This window comes from Rhipicephalus sanguineus, chromosome 11 (assembly GCF_013339695.2).
Source record: "Rhipicephalus sanguineus isolate Rsan-2018 chromosome 11, BIME_Rsan_1.4, whole genome shotgun sequence".
NCBI lineage: Eukaryota > Metazoa > Arthropoda > Arachnida > Ixodida > Ixodidae > Rhipicephalus > Rhipicephalus sanguineus.
Window position 1 is genome coordinate 66,267,309 of NC_051186.1, and position 5,884 is coordinate 66,273,192.

Consider the following 5,884-nt stretch of genomic DNA (forward strand, 5'->3'; position numbering starts at 1 on the left):
CCTGCCCCAATAATGGTGCATCTCTCGGAAAAGTTCGTACACTGCAATCCAACATGCCACAACACAAGCATTCTGGAGCAAAATTCGAAATTCACAGCTTGTACTTCGTTCTTTCCTGTAATAAATAGCTATTTTATTGCATTAGATTAATGACGACAGCATCATTTGAAAGAGCATTTCAGCAGCCCTTAAGAACTGAAGGTTGCCTTACAGTGCCCTTTAAATTTCTGTGCATCGCGTCAGCTAAAGACGGGGAAAGGGCGTTTAATAAAAAGTTGCTTCGCTTCTTCTTTTTTTTTTTGGTTGGGAGGCGGAGGGGGAGGTGTGGGGGGCCACGCATCAATATTTCGAAAGTTATAAGGTTGGTAAAGGAGAGATCATATCGTACGGCGACGTATCTTTTTGCATGCGTTAGATAAACTGCACAGCCACGAGTAAGAGGGACAAAAAGAATTTTAAGAAGTACAGCGAAAGTTAACCGTTGTCCAAGGCCACCCAAGATACCAAGGAGAGGTCACGCGCACAATCAAGGCCTTAGAGAAAAAAATGGGAGCGGCATTTGCATGCGCTTCCTATCGCCGGATAAAACCGGCCGCATTTCTAAATTGCGTGGCGGCGCGCGGCGCGCGTAATGGAAAGTTGACTGTGTTTGACAAGACGATTCAAGCTTATTAATTTCTTTTTTGCATTATAGACGCGCAGTAAGAGCCATAACCGTATTGAGCGGTAACGCGGTGCCCGCACACCCAACAAGTGTGCTACACTTGTCGACCTGAACACCTTTCGAGGAAATGTTTTACTCTCGCGAAATGGACGGAGTGAAGGGCATTGTTCACTCCTTAATAAGAGAAGGAGTGAAATGTTACTTACACTCCGTTCTCCGCGGAAGGAGCGGAATGTCCGTTATATTATTGCGGCGATATACAGAAAACTCATCTTACGGCAATGGGAAGGAAAGCATGTGCGGTCACGTTTCTGCCTTCAACTCGGTAAAAAAAAAACTCATCGGGTCACTTATGCCTTCGTTTAAGACGACTCGATGGCGAAAGCCATCTTCTTTTTCGTCTTAATCGATGTATCGATAGGGGGGGGGGCGGAATCAATAAAATTAATAAACCTAATGTGGTTTTGCACTGCCTCCAGGATTGGCCCACCTCTGACCATGCGATAATTTATTGTAGTGACGTCATCATGTGACGTCACGTGGCAACATCATCAGCCGTAATCTCTCACCACGTGACTTTCTTGCATCGTTCGTGTTGACGCCGCCGCTGACGGTCACATGTCGTGTTTGATGAGGCAACTAAGCTCTCGCCTTAAAAGAATAAATTTCCGAGGAAACGAAACAGTATCGCGCAGTTCGCCGCCAAGACAGAGCGCACGATTTCTTCCTGCTTCTTCAGATATGTATGAAATAAATGAACAAAAAACTAAAGTTTGATTGATTTATACGTACCCCGGTGCTGTAGAATATTGGCGATAGAGTTCAAAGCAGAGATTGAGAGGGAGGGTTGGACCAATGGCCATGGTGGCCACGTTTATATAATGTTGTAAAGTAAGAACGCGCCCATAAATGTGTTTCGTCGTATAATCGTTTAGGAACATGCGGACCCTCTGTTTGTGCTAGGATTTTCGGCTTGTCAAAGCGACGCGAGAGTTGTCTGAAACACTCTTCCTACACGCTTTAATCTGAAGTGATCGGGCTCACTCTTTACATGCGTGTGTTTTTTTGCCGTAAAACTAAAGCTTAGCAAACCGAGCGTTTCTGCATGCACCACCTACCGTCAGTATGAGAAACCATTGGGGATAAGAATCGAATCAACGACCTCGCTAGCAGCAACGGAGAGCGTAAGCTTGTGAGCCACCGCTATCGATTGTGGTAACAGATTGGTATGAACGTGACAACGCAGTATGAAGTTGTAAACTGCAATAGCGAGAACACTGCTCCGAAAAACAAGTTGAGCGTTGTAAATACGCAGTCTCATAGTGGAGGCATAGTTTCATACAATATTTACGAGAGGGAACTGCGGCGTTGCGATCGTTTCGCCATCATGGGAATGATCGGCAGTACATGGATTTGGCTAGTCTTCGTGCTTGCGGTTTGAACGCACTTGTGGCTTTGTTTGTTATTAGGGTTTAGCTTTTGTTTCATTTTGTTTCGAATACAAGAATGTCTTGTGAACCTTGGGAGCTCATTTGAACTGATGAGCCTTAAAGTGTGAAGGTCGCGAAATTGGACTGCGGAACGTTTTTAATATTTACCCGTTTTAAAAAGTCAAAAAGCCACGCGGAGCCGAAAGTGTTTCCCCTTCAGTGTTTCCCGTCAGTGTTTTATTACCCTTCAGTGTTTTATTAGGAAACTCTATGAGTGGGGGCACAGGGGATTCGAACTGCTTCCCGAAAAGGACATGGCCTGAAATGACGTCACTGTGTGTCTGGAGAGCGCAGGTAGACATCACGAGACCTGCTTTTTCCAACGGCAACCCTGACACTGCCGACCGTAGGCGTGGAGTCATCATCGTCCTCGCGCCACTCGCTATGATGTAACGTCGAGATAAATGGCTCCAGTTGCAAACGCAACTCAGAAACAAGCAGCGACCTTGTGCTCAAGGCCATAAAGAGAAGAAAAGAATGAGCTATCGTTTTCCGGCAGGCAGCACCGCAGCTGTCATGAATTATCACTATTATCAGCAGGTATTGTTTCTAGAAACCCTCGAAAGCGTGAGTTGTTTCGCTGTATTTCATATCACCAGTTTCTTGCGTAAACCGAAGCAACATTCACAGAGCTGTTCAAGGGTCAATGCGTACGCTATCTTTTTTGCGTGGCCCTTTGTTTCGAATTTCATTCACGGTTCATTGTTAATGATGGCAGCAACAAAGCAGTCCACTTTTAACACACATTAGTATAACAATCAGGACAATTATTACATTTCAAAGACGAACACCGCGAAATCTTTTCCAGGTCCCGCTCTTTTTGAACCCATTCATCCATTCGTTCTTTCGTTCATTCGTTCGTTCGTTCGTTCGTTCGTTCATTTGTTTGTTTGTTCGTTCGTTCGTTCAATCTTGACGAACTCACGAACATCCATTATAGGCAGACCTGATTTGACAGAAAGTGGTATTGGGCGAATGAAAGTTACTTAAAAGAAAATAAAGAGTTAAGCCCTGCCTGCTGCCCCGATATATCGCAGGCCGCCGAATTTAAATAAAAAGAATAGGACGTGTCGGCGAACAGTCAACCATTATCATGTTTAAATGTATATCATGTGCTCATTCTTGGCATCACGGCTTAAAGCGTCTCCAGCTTTGTTGTTGTTTCTTTATTGTTTTTTTTCTTTTGTTAATGATAGAGCAAGTAATGCCGTCAATTCAGTAAATGAACGAAAATACCCAATCACTGATAACACGAAATTTCTGAGGTACTGTTTTAGGCGCGTATTAGTGTTGACGTTCTCTTTGGGACGTCAGCTGCATTTCCTGTAGCCCAATGACCCGCATAATCAAGTAATCATATTTTCGGCAACGTCGTGTGAACTCGGTGTTTACCAGTAGCGTGGACGGGGATAAATCTGCATTTCTTTGTTGATGCGCTGACGTGGCCTTGACGTGAGAGCACAAAGATTCGCATGATTATCATCAGCACCATCGCTGTCACCATGTCCTTCGCCATCGTCATCATTGCTGTCTTTATTTCATCGTTATACTCCGTGAGAACAGTGTTGCGAGCGGCCTTTGCAGGCACCGGATTCTCGTGAGGAAGATTCAGAGGCAGCATGAAGAGACTGAAGGGAAACTTAACGTGATTTATTTGCATTATTTACACGCCGACCATTTCGTTCTTACATAAGGAACATCTTTTTTTTTTTCATTACGAACATCGTCTGTCACATGACGAAGATTTTCGGTCAAGTGAGCCTGCGGGGCTCATTTTAAATGGTCTCTTTTCCCCAGATCCCTAGATGGGGGCATTGCTCCAAGTTGGGACGGTCCACAGAGGTGACATACAGCACTAATGAGGGTGCCTCCCCCACCCGCCCAGGTCAACGTCCTCGACTGGGGCGGGGCCACCAGACTTTGCAACTGTGGCACCAAGCGGGTCCTTCCATGACATGTGAAGGCCGCAGGGTGATGGGTCCCGCGCTCGGACAACCGGGCGCATCAAAAGGTACGCCGCTCCGAAGTACCTCACCACCCAATTAGCGGGACGGGCTGTCGTCCGCGCTGACTCCGCTGTCTCTTCAAGGAAGATGTCGCGATCGGAGACCATTACGGTCGTCTCATCGAACACCTTACGGCATCGGACTGCATGGCGCATCAATTCCCGGCTCGGGAGGACAACACAAGTGCTTGAACGGCTGTCAGCAGGCAAGCAGCCTTTCGACGCCGATCGAAGAACAGGGGACACCGCTTCCCCAAAAAACAAATCTGTGGCTCCAGGGCATGATAGTGCACCGCACACTTGACCACCGTGATTAAAATTGCTGTTTACGAGATGGCACTGTTATAAATAAGGGTAAGTTATGCACATAAGCGGCCAGTATATATGCAGATATGCGCTTATATTTAGAGAGCGCTCACAGTGTTGCGCATAGTCTTTTTTTTTTCGTGTTGACCAAAGTCACTAAGAAACATGTACGGCTTGGCGCGATGCGCAACCATTTGCGCCAAGCCGTATGTTAGACCTCTCTGATAAATAGGACTCGCTCTTTTGAGTTGACCCGGACTGAATTTTTACTGCTGGAGATAGATAGATAGATAGATAGATAGATAGATAGATAGATAGATAGATAGATAGATAGATAGATAGATAGATAGATAGATAGATAGATAGATAGATAGATAGATAGATAGATAGATAGATAGATAGATAGATAGATAGATAGATAGATAGATAGAACAGACAGATAGACAGACAGACAGACAGACAGACAGACAGACAGACAGACAGACAGATAGATAGATAGATAGATAGATAGATAGATAGATAGATAGATAGATAGATAGATAGATAGATAGATAGATAGATAGATAGATAGATAGATAGATAGATAGATAGATAGATAGATAGATAGATAGATAGATAGATAGATAGATAGATAGATAGATAGATAGATAGATAGATAGATAGATAGATAGATAGATAGATAGATAGATCTAATTGCCTTTGGTTCGCTAAGAAATGCTTCGCATTCGCATTTAAACTCCGATTTGCCGCTTTGTACCCTAAAGCAAGCCCATCTGCATCTACTGCACGATATGTATTCAAATATAGTTCACCTTAATCGAGATGGTGTCTCGAGTGGAACCAGCTCTACAGGTGCTCTTTGCATTTAATCGACATCAACCGGTGAGAAAATCGGGATCGTTCGCGTCACAAGATTCACAGGTTGTGAATATGTCGCCATCCGTACAGGACCGTGTCTGTGTGCACCACGAGGCACTACATCTCCGGGCTGTACGCTGTGATTTGAAGACACTTCTCTTCAATGTCCCTTAGCAAATCCGCGTACTGGCGTACATGATTTGTTGGTCTCTGAGATTTCAGCGGCTACCTGGACGGTGTCACACCATTGGCACAGAGAAGGCCAGCAAAGCTGCCCCATCAAGCGAAAACAGCTCGATTCCTTTGTCGAGAACGAATGCAGGAGGGCCCCCTCAGTGGTATTGCCAATGCAACAAATCTAAGAAAATGCAAATCACACGAATTCATCAACCGGTGTCCCTATTACACAGACTTAGGCATTTATCAGGTATTACTAAATTCAAAAGAACTTAGCAGTTCTGCTTCCGACTGTGAATTTCATGTTCGCTATTCCTAACTGAAATCAAAGGAAGCGCCAACCACAGAATTCTAGAGGGGAGCAGTGTGTTCAGTTCTCTCTAC